We start from the raw sequence: 16,060 nt of genomic DNA, 5'->3' as shown, positions 1-16,060 counted from the left end.
ACTGGAAAGGAACGTGGTACTGCCGGCCACAGGAACAGATCGCACCCGCGAAGCTCGACCGGCAAACGAACCATCTACAAGACCTCGCACAGCACAGGCACAGGCCGTGCGGCCGTGCACAGGCCGTGCGCGGTTTGCCCGAGGTCACGAGTCCAGAGCAGGCAGCGCAACCAGGTGACGTTGATGATGATCATGATTCATTATTTAATGCTGTGTCTGAGGATTGTTCTCGTACACCCGTTGTTTGAGTGTACCCACAGGCGTTATCAGACCAACTATATATACAGGTCTTGCGCTATCATGTCGCACATGAAACTGCGATGTCGTTCACAATTATAACTTTCTTTTCTCACTGCAGTTACTTTTCTGACACCCAGTATAGCAGTTGTTACTTGTACAGCTGTTATAACAGTTGTTACAATTACTTGTACTTTTGTACAGTTAAACACAGAAAAGAAATTGCACTGCTTTCCTGTACCCATATTGGTTTGCTGTGCCCATATTGTATCTAATTTGGTTCATTTTCTTTATTATAGGTGTCTATGAAATGTGGTCGCACGACCGCTCTACCAAAAACACACAAGGTGTGCTTTTATCGAGCAGCCATGGTAATCGCATATGCTTTAATTCTTTCTTTCTTTTTTTTTCTATCTTTCTTTATTATACCTCAAAGGTCCAACTGAGGCATTGCATTTGGGATGGGCATATGATCCGTTTTTATATTGATTAGTTTATGATAAATAAGTACTTATATTTGGAACGGTTGAAGTCAGTTGTAACAGCGATGGGGGCGGGAAGATCATTCCAGTCACGAGCTGTATGGATGAAGTAGGATCGCTAAAATGTAACTGTGTGAGCACGTGATGGGCAAACGGAATTCGCAAACCTCGTCATGGCGATGCGGTTTTCTTTTTTCGCTATCGTACACTGGTTCACTTCGTTCTTGAATACATGGCATAGTGGATTTCATTTTTTTTTTTTTTTTATCTGTACGCGTGAAGAGATGTTTCTGTATGCCACTGGGCCAAAGGGGCCCTGTCAAGCCATTTTAATTTGGCTCTTTGCCTGCGATCCCTACATTTTCTGAGACATCGAATAAATTGTTTTCATTTCATCATAAACAAACAGCCAATATATCACGTATGTAGGACGTTCGAGTTCGAGGTTCGAGTACTATCACAAAAGTTCACGCCAGCAAAACGCTCACAGTCTGCTCATAAACTCGTGTGACAGTGCTATGCTCTAGGACACCGATCTATATAATTTTGGGATATATATTTAAACGTCTCTGTGCTCTTAAATCAGGCCAACGCTGCAGGCCCAAGTACCTCCACACGGCTTCAGACTCTATATCTTCTTGGTTTGGAAAATGTGGTGACAGGCGAGAGGCCGGTAGGATCGGGCACTTGCACGGTTCCTCATGTAGTGCTTTGTAGAAAGGAAATTTATTCTGCCACCTGCGGCATTGCTTAATAGACAACCAAGTGACAATCTCGCAACCATCGGTGAAAGTCATCCATTTTGCGCCACACTATGCGCAGTAGAAATCGCTTCGCATACCTCTATCGAAATTGTCTACTTGCTAAGTTGCCTAAGAAATTGTCTATGTTCTTTTTTTTTTTTTTGTCGTCCTTTTAAAGTTTACACTATACTGCACACCATCAACTTTGCCAAGCTCGCAGGGGCTTTTTACTGTCGTCGATTTTTTAGCTCTTTATACAGGAGGGATCCTGACAAAGCCTGAAATTTCCGTAGAACCACTATGCACACAGCCTTTTTGGCAAGAATTTGTGTAACCGCCTCAGGTTCCGCAAAATAAGCATGTAAATAGCGCTATGTCCTCACGAAACTCGTGACCCAATGTACAACTCACAGGTTCAGCCACAGTCGTGCACCCATGACCTTGGGCATGCCCCAATAATCGTCATCATAGCGTATCTCCTCTTAGAGCATATATACTACGCGGCCCATTAATTCTGCCCCCCCCCCCCCCCCCCAAGCTCTTGCCCATTGAAACACGTAGTCGCAGTGTCGTCACAGTGCAAACGTTTTGCGGGATGCGGCCTGAAGAACTAAAACACCCGGCGTCGCGCGCGTGCGCGCGCCCCCGAGAACTTGGCGACTGACGTCAAAGCTTTCTATCCCCGAACGCGAGCGGCCGCTTGCGACTCTCGGGGATTGACCTGTCGGCAGCGTGTCGCGCTGGCTGCGCGTACTCGAAGCCCCGGGGGTGTGATAGATTCGGCGGGTTCATTTGCGCGCGCGCGCACGGGAGGCAGCGACCGATTCCGCGGAAGCGACAAGGTCGAGCGCGTAGGCCTCGCGTCGTTCTCTCGCTTCCGTGCATGGGTCATTCATGAGCAGCCGCACCCACGATGACGCGTGTATGGTTGCAGACGAGTAGTTCACCCTCCACCTACGCCGGGTGGAAGTTATATGCGTTCTCTCAACTGGGCGAAAATTACAAAAGAGAAAGAAAGAACGAAATAAAAACGAAGAACATCGAACACCCTGTTTACGTGTTTGCAAGGCGGAAGCGCTGATCGGCCCCAGCCGGCGCAATGAAAACAAGCAAGAAATACTGTGTGCGCGAACTAGGTATACGCGGAGCACAGAGGGCCTGCCTTAGAGAGCGCACGAATGTCAACGCTAATTCATTGGTATTACGCAAAGCTTTCGCTAAGCAGTTATTTTCCTGGGGTGAAGGGACGTTCCGATGCTCTTGTGAGCACACGCGCCGCTACAGCCGTCACGCCGGTGGCCAGGCACATAAACAAGGGGAGAGAGAGAGAGAGATCCGGGCGTTTCCTGCTCCACTTGGCAGCATCCGTAAACAAACGTGGCAGAGCTGAGCGTAGTTTGTTGATGTATACCGCAGTCAATTGTATCTCTTTCCCGATGTCGTGGCTACGTGGTTGTCCGAGACGCGTCCAGGTTGGTGCCGCAATGCGAACGATGCAAGAAGCCTCACTTTTGTCTCGTACGTGCCTTCGTGAATCCGATGAGCGAGTATACAACAGGGGGAGCCGAGAGGCCGTAATTTGCGTTAGTTACAACCACATGAAGTCAACCGACAGTGAAGACAGGGGAAAGCATCAAGAAAGTTAACTGTTATTTTAAAATTAAAATGTAAAAATAAGTTCAATTAACTAGAACAGTTAATTTTGCCTATGCTTTCCCTGGCTTCATTGTCTGTTGGCTTCAAGTAATGAAACCCGGCACTTGATCCCCCGAAGTGAGCCACGTACAAACGCCGCAGTTCGAATGTGATCGGGCCGTCGCGCACATCTACCGCAGCATAGGTAGAAGCAATGAAGCAATGTACATTCAGATCCTCACGGGAATTTGTATGGCTCAGTAAATAAAACAGCAGATTCTAACGCATATGAAGCATCGCGCTACACTTCACTGCAGGCATGTTTCTTGTTTCGTTTAAGACGAAATAGGCTATTGGCTACAGGCTGACTGAGCCTTCAATGACATGTTTGCGATTGTTCTTTTCGAACGTAGCTTTAACATACCTAATCTTTCCACGGGACAGTTGGAGAGAAGCAGAAATGATAAGGGAAGGCAGGGAGGCTGAGCCCGGTTGGCTAGTCCCCGTTACAACATAGAGCGATAGGTCGGTATGATGTAGGGATTCGATCCTTTCGCTATATTCTATTAATTTATTATCATCCACCGTTCACGAGCGGCCGATCCCGGTTATAACGTGGCGGAGCGCCGCTCGGACCACTGACAAAAGGAATAGCATTGGAATGGAATTGTTACATTATAACCGGCCCCATTTCACGAGAGCAGCGGGGCAGTCTTACTGCGCGGTTTTGGAACTCAATAAGAAATTGGTAGGAGCGCCAACTAACAACAGTTTTTTTGCTGAACACGTTAGCGTTACATTTCTATGACTGGGTAAATAACAGAATAGCCATTACCCCTCCAAGAAGCACCACTCACTCAACAGCTCGGAGTCACCACGAAGCTTTAGGAGGGAGAGGGACTCTTTTATTGCGGTAACACTGTCTTCCACGCGCTATAGCGTAAGGTGCTGATATACCTTTTAAAACAAAATCGATAGCTTTGCGCAATGCAGTAAACTGTGGTCACTCAAACAGGCCTCACATCATCCTGAAAGAATGAGCACGCCAGCAAGGACGTCGTCTCGAGTATCAGGGCAGCCCGAATGGCCCCAAGTGCATGGCTGCACGCGGGGATTACGTGTATTGGCGTTTCTTGGTGTGCAGATTTCTTGTCCTGCATACATGGAACACTTGCAAATGAATTTGTTGTAGAACGCTGTGTGGTAAACATTGCTTGGCGTAGCGATCTTCTGCTGCTTTCAACAGCCTTGCGAAATGGTACATCGGCATTCGTCCAGTTAACCTTATAAAGGTGCAATAATTGGTGCAGAAAACACGGAAGCCAGTCATGGCATCTAGGTAGTCATTTCGGTACTCTAGTTCAAGTGTAAGCGCCATCCGATCATTCACTTTCGGCACACAGCTCACCAGTGCGATTGGGCGAATGATGAAAGTTCCAAAGCGAGCTTGCCAGGCTTGAGAACTTCAACTAGGCGTCTAGTATTCCAACTAGGAAGATCACAAATTCAATTTTAAATACAAATGTATTTTCATTCATCCCTTTTTACAAAAAAATGTACCAGTGATGGGGAGGGCACAGACTAAACGCCCGTGAAGGGGATTGACAGGGCCTGGGCGAATGATGAAAGTTCCGAAGCGAACTTGCCAGGCTTGAGAACTTCAACTGGGCAACTAGTCTTCCAGCTAGGAATAACGCAAATACACAAATACACATTTAAATATAAATGTATTTTCATTCCTCTCTTTTTACAAAAAAAAATGTACCAGTGATGGGGAGGGCACAGACGAAACGCCTGTGAAGTGGATTGAAACGGGCCTCTGCCCTTTTCCGACACGACAGAGACGAAACAGTAAGGACACGGCAAAAGTAGTGCCAAGTTGTAGAAAAAGAGAAGGAATGGAATGTAGTTGTATAAACATTTCCCTGATAAATGCTTAAAACGTTTTCAAACACAGCAATAAAATTAAGAAATGAAAATGGGCTGCTGTCTATATTGTCATTTTATTGTTTAAAGTGTTTGGAAATGTGTATCGGATCCTCTGTCGTCCGTAGTTTGTACGGGTATAGGTATAGTCCATCGGTCACTGGTTCACATGTCAAAAGGAATCATTCTTTCTTCTAGGGCTGCGAGATCTTTAATGCAGTTATTGGGACCATAGCGCTAAAGTGACGCGGACAAGGAAGAAACAAGTCCCTGTCGTTGGCGTCCTTGTCCGCGTCACTGAAGCGGTATGATCCCTATAACTGTATCAAATCAACGAGCCCAGACGTCTGTACTCCTGTCTTTAATGTGCACATCACTTACGCTCACCTCATAACGTTTATTATAAGGGACAAGTATAAGTATGTTACGGGCAGCTGTTTCAATGCAAAATATAGATTTAGTATGCGCATCATACTAAATGTTGGCGATTGCACGAATCACTTTCTTCTATAATTGCTTTCCTTTATATTAGACAAAGTTGTCGTTCCTCAAACAAAATGACTATAACAGATTGTAGAAAAGAACAGAGTGTTATAAATTATAGGTTGACATTGTTCGGACATAAACAACGTTGTTTGCACAATAATCCACCGACAAGGAATAGTTTGCTACATATACGGAGTGATCATATTTAAGTTCACCGGAATTTTTAAAAATCACCTGTGCTGGCTAGCATAATTCTTGTCCTTGAGCTGAATCATTCGAAGAGGCGGACACTACTAGCATGAGAAATAGAAACACATATTCAACTAATTAACAAAAATGAACTAACTACTTTTTAATTAATTACTTTACGGCACATATTGCAATTTACGAATTGTTGTCGGTGAGTTTGCAAGACGTATCCGCTTGAAATGAATATCCAGAATCATACCAGTTTTGAGATATTATTTGCCAAAAAATGTGGGACGAAATACGTACTACATCGGCTTTCCAGTTACTTTTGTGCTTCAATGCATGAAAGAGCGTTTTGTTCAAAAAGTAAGTGAAACAACAGTGCATATTTACAGCGAGTTTGACGGCTCATACCTCGAAACTGGTGTCATTCTGGAAATTCATTCCAAATGGATACGCCTTGCAAGCTCATCGGCTACAATTAGTAAATTGCAATATGTGCCGTAACGTAAATCTTAAAGAAGTTTATTAGTGGATTTTTAATTAAGGTATTATGTGTTTCAATTTCTCGTGCGAGTAATGTCCACCTCTCTGAATAATCTAGCTCAAGGACTAGAATTATCTTGTCTGCAACAGTCATTTTTAAAAAATTCTGGAAATCTTACGAATGATCACCCCGTATTCGAGAGTCCGATGACGTTTTTCTGGAACCTCACACGAAGGTTTCTAACCACGGCAACGATTTCAGTGTTCGACAAAGCAAGATGAAAGCTAATGTGTCTATAGCCTTTTTTCTTGCCCGAAAAACAACTGCCTTAGTTTTTGACGCATTGATTACTTGATAATTATGTGGACTACAGCTATTTAGTATACATAAGAGCCTTAATTGCTGTATTTTAGAAATCTGATAATTGACTCCTCTAGCTGACAAAGCGTCATCCGCATAGATTAAAAATGTTACTATTGGTGCCGATGTTTAATATGTCACTTTTGTATATGTTGAATAGAAGAGGGTTTAAAATATTTCCTTGCTTAGCGACTGAAAACTTGAGCGGAAGCCATTGTTTTCTTGAACCTGTTAAAGAAATACTACGATATCCAAAGTATTCTAAATTATCTATAAGTGCTGTATTGATAATTCCATCAAAGACTTTGCTGCAATTAATGAAGCCACCAATGCCGTAAAGCTGATCTTCAAAAGACTCGAGATTAAGTTCTTTCTGCATCAAAAGTGACATATCAATTACGTTTCTTGCGAAATTGAATTGATATGGTGTTATAAACTTACCTTTGCTCAAGAAGATCGTCAAGCGCTCATTTATTCAGTACCATTAGAGAATATTGGACAGATTTACCCTCACCTGTAATTTGTTATATTGTCCTGATCCCCTCCTTTAAATATGGACTTAACTTTAGAAACCTTTAGACGGCTGCGGGCCCGCATTCACAAAAAGTTCTTACGCTAGAATTGTTCGTAAGAGTATATTCCAGTCAATCTTGATGCTGGACATATTTGCGAAGGTGGTCGGCAAATGGCGAAGATCACTTACGAACTTTGCTTTAGCTTGTAAGCTTTGTAAATTCGGCCCCTGCTTCCCAGATCGCATTTGATAAGATTGGGCGAAAATATTCTATAGCGTCGCATCGATTATGCAGTGGTACGTTATAGACTGAAGTTTTCTGGCTATAGGTTGAGGTCTGTTGAAAGTGGTGGCCAGATAAATGCGTAGGTTATCTCTGACGTGTGCTGCTATAACACCCGAAAATTACTGCTTATCGCTGAGGTTTGTGATAAATATAAGACCGACTAATTTTGCTGCAATCGCATGGGCGGCTGCACGACGTCATATGCATTGTCCTCTATAGTGCACGAAGCAGTTGTGCTTTTTCTGACGATAAAACTGGGAGATCAATACTGAAATCCCCTCCTAGAATTACCTTGTAGTGTTTGTTAATACTCCAGCCAAGAAACACGTCAATAAAGGAGGAAAATGTGCAAAAAAAGGGCGGTAAACCACACATATATCGGCGCAGTCCACGTTAACAGTGGACACTTCATAATAATTGGTTGTTTTGTAAAACGACACAAGTTCGTATTGATTCTTTTACAAATAGCATGGCACTTCCGCTTTTTTTTTTCACAATGGTTAAAAAAATGACGCGCATATGCCGGAACATGCAATCTGTCAGAATCATTGCGGTATACCATGTTTTAGTAATCATAACGACATCAAGCTGAAAATTGAAACTGCCAAGATAAGTTGTCAGTATATATGCTGCTTGTTTCGCGCTGATTGTACATTATGACGACAATATAAGCTAGATTTGCTTTGGAAAAGAAATGAAAGGGGGGGGGGGGGGGGGGGGGCTCTTGGCCGGTTCTAAAGCATTCATTAAAAGTAATTTTTCACACGGTAGAGAAATGTGCTGCCTTTATGCTATTTTATCTAGGTCGCAAAAGAGAAGCGATCTGAAGCACGCAGGATGACTCCGTCCTTCGTGTATCTTGCCGTCCATTGACCAAACGGCCGTTTGGCCTTGTTTTAGCAGCAGTCGCGCTCAGCCGCTTCTTGAGCTGTGGGCAAAATTGCTCGTTCAAATAAACTGAGGTTGTTCCAGAACAGCCGGTATATGCAACGGTCAGGCGGGTCCTCCGCGTTTGCTCAAGAACTGCATCTCATTTCGGCCGACTATTAAAATAATGTGCGGGCATGATGCATCTTTCAAACGGAGGAGACATGGCAAAAATAAATGTCTTGGTTCTCTGTTTTTCAGCTGCGTGCAGAGATCTGTCTTTTCATCAAATTGTTGATGAAACAATTCCAGGCTGCTCTTCATTTCTCTCTAAGCTTATACAGAGCGCATGTCGCGGAATTCCTGCCGAAAGTACTTCAGAAGCTGTCAATTTCATCGCGCAGCATGTTGGCACAGATTTTGCGGCAACAGCTGCCGTTGAGACAAAAGGCATGCAGTGCATCAAATCTCAAGAACTAAACACAACTAACCTGGAAAAAACGTTACATGCGTGTCAGAAGTTACACGCGTGTCAGGCGGCCGTCACTGCCAATGTGCACGCAAACAGAATCGCCGGTTTCCGAAAAACCCAATGCAGATGCCCTCCGCAGTCGGCTTGAAAGCGCGTCGGATGCGGCTGTCTTCTTGCTTTGGTACAGCTAGGGATGGCTTGTTTCGTTGACAGTACTGCTGTAAAAAAAAAGAAAAAAAAAACGCAAGTCGATGCTTCAATTACATAAATGTCAGGCCGCTGTCGCTGTCTCGGTGTCATCTCGCCAGGATTCTTTGTAGACATCAAGTAAGACACCTGGCATCCGTTCACCAAGATGACACTATAGGCTCTTTAAGAAATTCCACCAGGTCTTGGTGATGACATATACGTCTGCACAGAACAAGTCCTTGTTCTAAGGAAAATTAAAGGGTAGGTTCACACGTGGATTCAAAAATCAACGCAAATGGCACCTGCTTGGTATCATTGGCCTAGACAACGAACTCTGGCTCTTCAATGACGCGTCACTATACTTCGTTTTTACGTGGCTGACAGCAGCGCGTCAATATGCCTGATGTGTCACGGACAAGAAGGTTCTGACATTAAAAGGTCAAACTTCCTGAAGTGAGCGTCTCACAGGTGGGAAGATGTGGCGATCACTCGGGCATTACGAACCTCAGTGCGGTGGCACGTGCACGCGCACCTAACCTCCGTATAGTCAATCTGGATCCACCACGGAGGTGTATAGTACTTGTCGTGGCGTGGCTGCTTTACGTACGTAACACTTGCAGACCCGTTTCTCAGCTCATTACTGATGTCGCAAGGAAATTACCCGCACGCAATCTAACTCAATATGCAAAAATTATATACAAACGTGGCCAGGTCTAATGTCGCGATTATTTCCTACAGTTATTTTCCTCTTCGTGCTTCGTCCGAGCGGCGTTCCACCAACAGGATCGGCTGTTTCTGAGCAGTGGCCGATAAGGAAAGAATGGAATCGAGGTTCAGGAATGGTCACATTATAGTGGCCATGAGCTCAGGTAAAGATGTAGCGCGAATGGGACGAGACACGACAAAGAAGGGCGAAACGACACGGACGATTCAGTTTTCCACGTCGTCTTTCTCTCTCTCTGTGTGTGTGTGTGTGTTTTTTTTTAATCATCCTATAGTTAAGCTAGAAGTCTACCACATGCACTATGTATCCAGCCTTATTAAGCCGCAAATTCAAGAGCTATAGAAGAGAGCACAACTGCGACCTCCATTCTATAACTGCAAATGTGGAGCTGCTTAAAAGTCGACTACTACAATAACCGTCGGAGAGGCTGTTCCGCTCTAAAACAGCTGGTCCTCTCCATGTGGCGTGTCCGGCTCCTGGCGACGGCTAACCGCAAGAACGCCCGTGCACGAGCAATACTGCGTGCGTGAGAGTTGGCGGTGAACAAGCCCTTCGCCGTGGCATCCTTCGTCGGTGCTGTCCTGTGATGAATCAAGTACGGTAACGCTGCAGTATAGTAGCAACGGCGCGGCTAATTCCATAGCGTCCATAACAAATGTCAAAAAATCGCGGGCTGTTTGGCATACCAGCACAACGTTGCGATGCCACACAAGGACACTGCCGTGATATAGAAATAACGAAACTCACAAGCTCGACTGATGACGCACTTCAGACGGTACACGGTTTCATCCAATAAAGTAGCTGAATACGCTGTATACTGACGGAGTTGTGGGCTGGGCGTCCGGTCCACGCGCTCGCCCCAACCACGCGCGTAGGTCCGCGCCTCGCATTCCAGCCTATCGGACCTCTGGCCCCGTTTCTCCTTTGTTTTTCCTCTTCCTAAATTCCTGACTCTGGGCGAGCGAACCTCGCGAATAACACTGCATCGCCCAGCGAAGGCAGCGCGCGCACAGAAGAGCAGCGTCCGAACACCAACGGCGGCGCCTTTCAGCGACGGCAGCGGGACCATCGCCGAAACGGGGGCTCGGGGGGAAAGAAGAAAAGGGGGGGTCGTAAATCGCTGCGCGAGCCAACCGGCGCGGCGTCGGCCGTCCCAGGAGAGCGCAGGCCGCCTAATCCCGCGCGCTCGCTCCGCCTGCAGCAGAAAGTTCAAAGATGTCCGCAGATCGTAAAATGCGCGCTTAGCATGCGCGCGCGGGCGTGCGGTCCTATCATAATTTGCAGGGCGCAGGAATGCCGGCCTGTTTGGTGCGGGCGCCAAGGGATTCTTCAGGACAGTGGGTGGCCCGCACCGTACGCTGCGCGGAGGCCGCCGCCGCCGCCTCGGGGGCTCTGCTCCAATAAATATCCGCTCGGTAAAAAAATATATGTATATATATATATAAGAATAAAAAGAAATAAAGAAGGAAACCCGCATGGCCCTGGCAGTTCTCAACCTCCCGGCGGCGTATAGCTCCGCGACGGTATAGTATTTTAAACCGTTTCAACAAACCTCACATCTTTAGGCTCGCGACATTGCACCGGATGCCGTGAAGGATTCGAACGCCTAATTACTGTATACCATAAACTGCGAGACAGACAAAAGGGAGAGAAAAATATCTAACGAAGATCGCGCGTCGTGGATGACAGCGCAAACATACAGTTGTCAGTTTCATTCGATGCGGGGAGCAGGGCGGCTTAAAGGTAGGCAAAACGGCTGTGACGAAAGTCGAATGCTGGAGAATTAACGGCACCCTAGAAGTGATATGCTGTTAGGAATGCATGAAGTCAAATTGAGCCCGACAAGTTTGAACTAAAGCATTATGGGCTATCGATGTCTTGTGCTCAAGAAGCCACCTTTGAGCCAGTGTACTCAGTGAAGTCGTCACAGTGTTGCTATTATTGGCACTATTCTCTTCCGACGCCTTTCCTACGCGCCAGAACTCTCATTTGGAGATGCGACGGAGGGCGACGTGCGATCATCGGTCCGAGGCTTCTTATGCGCGATTGGCCAACGTTAGACGAAATAAGCCATCAAAAATGGGTGACCTACACTCATTACAGAGAGATACCTTGCGTTATGCTTCGCGGATGGTATAAGGTGTAGTTACGCCAAGCTAGTCAACTAATTAGGTAATCAGAACGCCAACTGTTACTACCATGCAACACATCAAAACACGTGGAAGTAGCAAAATAAATAAACTGAAAGCCTGTGACTACCATCAACGGCGTGATCTACAGGGCGATAATTTTTAAGTTCCCCAGAATTTTTTTTTAATCGCCTGTGGCAGATAGCCTATTTCCTGTCTTTGAGCTGGATTATTCGAAGAGACGGACAGTACTATAGCACGAGAAATCTAAACACATATTCAACAAAATAACAAATGTGCACTAAATAACTGCTTAATTATTTGTTTTGCGACACAAGTTGCTATTTACGAATTGTATCCGAAGAGTTTGCAAGAGGTATCCACTTGAAATGAATCTCCAGGATGACACCAGTTTCGAGATAATATTTCCCCTAAGTGAGGGATGAAGTACCTGGGCGTTCCCGTTACGTTTGTGCTTCAATGCATAAAAGAGCGTTTTGTTAAAAAATTCAAAGCCATTCCACTACTGTGAAGATGGAAGTCAGCGAAGCTGTGACTATGGTGGGTTTGCTAATGAATATTGCTATAGTGAATTTATATATTATTATTGGCTATATTGAGCGTCTTCGGCATGTTCGTCAAAGAGCAAGGACACCAGCGTGTTGTTTTCGCCCGGCGCGATGGCCAAGTAGTGCGTTTGCTGCGCCAAGTCCGATCTTCTGCCGAGGCGTTGGCGCGACGCCGAGACCGAGTCCCGCTCCGGCTCTCGGCGGCTCATACCCACATATCCAACGCGGGTATGAGCCAGCCATGATTTCTTTCTTACCTTCCTTCTTTCTGTATTTCTCTCTTTCTTTCTCTGTTTCTTTCTTTTCTTCCTTGCTTCTTTCCTTCCTTCCTTCCTTCCTTCCTTCCTTCCTTCCTTCCTTCCTTCCTTCCTTCCTTCCTTCCTTCCTTCCTTCCTTCCTTCTTTCTTTCTTTCTTGTGCGTGGCTCATACCCGCATATCTCTGGATCATACCAACATATCTAATGCAGGTATGCGCCACACGTGATTTTATTATCGTTAATCGCGACGTAACTGACGAGCATGTGATGTTATTGATGTCATGCGCTATCAGTCATGTTAGTCATACATTCGTACCCTTCTATGCCAATTTTGGTATATACCAAGTGAACCAGATGCCACAAAACGAGACGCCACAAAATTGTTGCCTACTTCCGGTGTACACGGACGCGATCTCCTGGAACCTAGCCTATAAAAAAGTAAGTGGAACAACAATGCATTTTTACGGTTAGTTTGATGGCGCATATTTCGAAGAGTGTCATCCTGGAGATTCAATTCAAGTGGATTCGCCTTGAAAGCTCACTGGCCGCAATTCGTAAATTGCAACATGTGACGCGGTCCCCATCTCAAGGTATATAGCTCACAAAACACTGTGTGACGTCTTCGAGCAGTCGGGCCTCGCCACCCGGCTGACCTAACAGTGCTGGTGCGCTGGGCCGGGTGACCAACTCTCTCGAGGAAGTAAGTCACTTCACCACAAGCGAACTAGGGATACCTCTAACCCAATTGCTATGTCGTAAATATGTAAATAGTTCTCTTGTTTACTTTCTCCTCGCTGTTATCCTCTCTGTCTGTCGTTTTACTTGCCTTCGCCTAGTCATAGTCAGCGCTCTGTCCTGTCCCTTCTTGGTTTTTTTAGTACGTGTATGTGTTGTAACACTGCTACGAAGAATGCATCACCAATTAGCCCGCCAGAAAACATTAGTGAAGTTCATATCTAGTTCTGTCGGCTGTTCTTCAATCTTTCTGTCTGATCCACACCGCTTGGTCCCTGTTATCGCCAGCGCAAACAGGGATGTCAAAACGATAGCGTTCTGTATCCGAGAAAAAGTGTTGCCCCCTGATGTAGAAGTCTATTGTTCGGAAGCTTTCGACCTTCGCCTACTCATGGTCAGCACTCTGTCCTGTCCCCTCTTGGCTTTTTCCTTGTGTGTAACTGTACTGTAACACTGCTACGAAGAAATTTGAAAGAGCTGTTTTTGTGCGTCTAAGAGTCAAATATACGCATTTCCGACGTGGCGCGTGGTGCCGTCTTCGCGCCCATGTTCGCACCCTGAGATCCACGACTCCGGTGTATAACCGTATGTAGGAGCGGGCTGCTGTTACTATAAGAAAAAAAACTGGGCCCACATTCACAAAACGCTTTTACGCTACAATTGGACACACTGTTAGCTAAGGCAGCCAGCCAATCGCAAATCACGCTTACGAACGGCAAACTTCTGAGAATGTGGTACCTGGTGCACATGCGTATTCTTTCTTGATGCTTGAAACCAGACCGTGGAAATTTATTATGAGAAATTAATTAGCGTCATGTTTCGAAAAGGGGGGAGTCGGACAAGGTACTCGTGTCAGCGACAGTCTGAGGGGCATTCGTTATTGTCTGCGGAACGGAATGATGCAGACCCACAACATCTTCAGGGCGAATTCACAAAGCTTTTCGTTTGTAAGTGTTCTTTACCAATGGCCGGACGCCTTCGCGAATGACATGTTCAGCATCAGGAATGGATGAAATTTTCTTTTACGAATAGTTTAAGAGCTTCTTGTGGATATGGGGCCATGGGTGCTCTGCAGGAGGCCCCGAGTTTCTCGATCGCCTGAGTTTGCTCGACGGCAGTTCGTGAAAAAGATAGCGCAGAATGCGTGAAAGCAGCATACAATAAAATTCCGAGGTGAAGCCACGCATGTCAACACGAGCGCACCCTGCGCACACCGCTCCCTCGCTTAAAACACACAAGACTGGGAGATGTTACGCGCCAGCACCGCTTTTATTGCGATAGCAATTATATGGACACTCCAAGTGCATTTCTGCCATCGGCATCGCCGTGAGGTTCCGTATAAAGTCCAACGGCGATAAAATCGTCGCCGCGCGCCGTACGCTGTGTGTGCGAGTTACAGCGTACGAGGGTGATCGAGCCGGCAATCGCGGCTCAATGTAGCGTATGCGAGGGAGGAAGGCAGGCTGGAAGCACGCGGTCTTCTTTCACGCGCGAGGCACGGGGGCGAGGCCAACGTTAATAGAACGTTGGGCGAGGCGACGGAGAGGGAGGGGTGTGCGTTCTGCTCCGTCGTCTGCGGCTCACAGCGCGGCCGCGCGGGCGCCGTATCTTGAAAGTGATCTGCGATGTGGCCCAAGTGCGCAACTGCACGTGCATCTTCAAAGCGGTCTGCGTTGGGGACAAAGTGCAGGCGCCGAGTGCCGGTAGCTTCGTATGCGGTGTGCTTTCGACGTTTAGTCCGCGTTAAAGCGAGACGAGAGACAGCGTGAAGGTCAATTTGCCCACTGCTGCTGGCGCGCTTTCGAAGTCCGGCGTTTTCACAGCGACTTTCCGCGGTCATCGAGCGAGATGTGTGCATGTTTACCTAAGCGCGCGTGACCCCGCGCTTGTCTATTTAGTTAGTAAGCGAATGTTTACAACTTTATACGGCCACTTAAACTACTATCCTTGCTTCGTATAGCTCTCTACAAATTTGCTATCTCAATCGAGGCTTCGCCTTTCGGGCGAAACTGCGACTTTTTGTTATCAACGCAATATCGCAATACCGGGACTGTACCGCTATCTATCTAGTCACTTCTGAGGTGCGTCGCGGGCGTATCTCCTCTTTCGCACATTATCTGTCTATCCACCGTCGAATGCGAACAGTGCAGACATGGCGCATTCTCACCTCAACCCTTTCTTTCGAGTAAGCTAAAAAATAAAAATTTTCTATAGCTTGCACAACTAACCTACTTGGTGGAACGATGAACAAATGAAAGAAGGCACCGACGGTTTGATCACGTGACTCCTTCATTTTAGGCCGGCCATGAGGCAACGCCCAAATGATAACGCAAGAGCCAATCTATAAGCCAATGAAACTGGAAGCGTGCCGAGGGTTGAATTTTATGCCTTGATACCATTAGCTCATTCATCTGAGGGCGTCGCCAGATCTCGCGGTGATTCCGAACAGTTCCAAACTCGGGCCACCCTGCATAGCACCCCAGGTCCCTTGCTGATCTCGTACAGCTGAGAAAGGGGGGGGGGGGGGGGAATCCTAAATACCGACGCCATAGTGCGAGGCCAGCGCATGCATGGTTACGTAGCAGATAAGTAATGCTGGCGGCTGCGGGAGGCAGAGTGAATAAAGACACGAAAACCATGAGACGCATTCTCGGACGATCGCTTTCGGCGATATCGCTTTCAGTGTGTGCTTATTGGCTGGTTTAGCGAAACCGCATGAGCTGATTCACTGGTTCAGCACTACGTCACGCGAAAGCAATAGTATCGCTGAAA

The sequence above is a fragment of the Dermacentor silvarum genome, chromosome 1, assembly GCF_013339745.2.
Source record: "Dermacentor silvarum isolate Dsil-2018 chromosome 1, BIME_Dsil_1.4, whole genome shotgun sequence".
In the NCBI taxonomy this organism is placed as follows: Eukaryota; Metazoa; Arthropoda; class Arachnida; order Ixodida; family Ixodidae; genus Dermacentor; species Dermacentor silvarum.
The sequence above is the reverse complement of the archived record's forward strand: the minus strand, read 5'-3'. Positions refer to the sequence as shown.